This window comes from Vombatus ursinus, unplaced genomic scaffold (genome assembly GCF_900497805.2).
Source record: "Vombatus ursinus unplaced genomic scaffold, bare-nosed wombat genome assembly UNPS02010394.1, whole genome shotgun sequence".
NCBI classification, from domain to species: Eukaryota; Metazoa; Chordata; class Mammalia; order Diprotodontia; family Vombatidae; genus Vombatus; species Vombatus ursinus.
This window is the reverse complement of record NW_020950172.1, coordinates 9,464,582-9,465,444: the sequence shown is the minus strand read 5'-3', so window position 1 is coordinate 9,465,444 and position 863 is coordinate 9,464,582.

The window sequence follows — 863 nt, the reverse complement described above, 5'->3', positions numbered from 1 at the left end:
CCCCACTGGTCAGTAGGTGCGCGCTTGCCCGTCCGCTGGGCATCACGGATGCTCTGGAAAGGGACGGCAATACGGGCCGGCCCTGAGAGCTCTCATCGACGCAAGGATCGCGCGTCGTCAGCGCAGGCCGGCCCCTGCCCCACCACTTGTGGTCTCTGCAGAGCTGCCCCAGCGCTGGGAGAGGGATTTAAGCGCGCCGCCTTCTCCTGCAGCCTCTGGGCCCCTGGACCCCTTCCAACGCAGACAACATTCCTCTCACCGCCTCCCCCAGCGGGTGATGGTGAGGAAAGCCAAGCGTCCGTTCTGATGAGGGTTCAGGGGGTTGGACGGGCTTCCTGCGGGAGGGGGCACCTGAGCTAAACCTTACTAGAAGCCTCGATTCCAAGAGGCAGAGAGAGGGAGTGCTTGGCATGAGGCACCTGAGGAAGGCGTGGAAGGGGGAGATTCGGTGTCGGCTTTGAAAGGATGATGAGACCTTGGATCTCGAGCTGGAAGGGCCCACTTGACAGATGAGGAAAATGAAGCCCAGAGCGGTTTAATGACTTGCCCCAAGCCACACCCCAGCTCCTTCCTTGGAGCCCACCTTGTTACCTCTCACCCAAGCTCACCTCCCAGTCTGTGGAGGGAGGATCCTCGAGCGAGCTGATGCTTTGAAGTCCTTCAGCAGCGTCTTTCTGCCCATTAGCCTCTCAACAGCCCTGGGAGGGAGGAAGGGAAGGAGGTTGCTTGTCCTTCCTTCTCCGAGAGGACTGGGACATCAGGGAGGTGATGCCACTTGCAAGTGAATTGGATTTAAGGGAGGGAGGGTGCAGTGGGGGCTTTAAATCCCCATTTTACAGATGCAGGGACTGAGGCTCATCTTC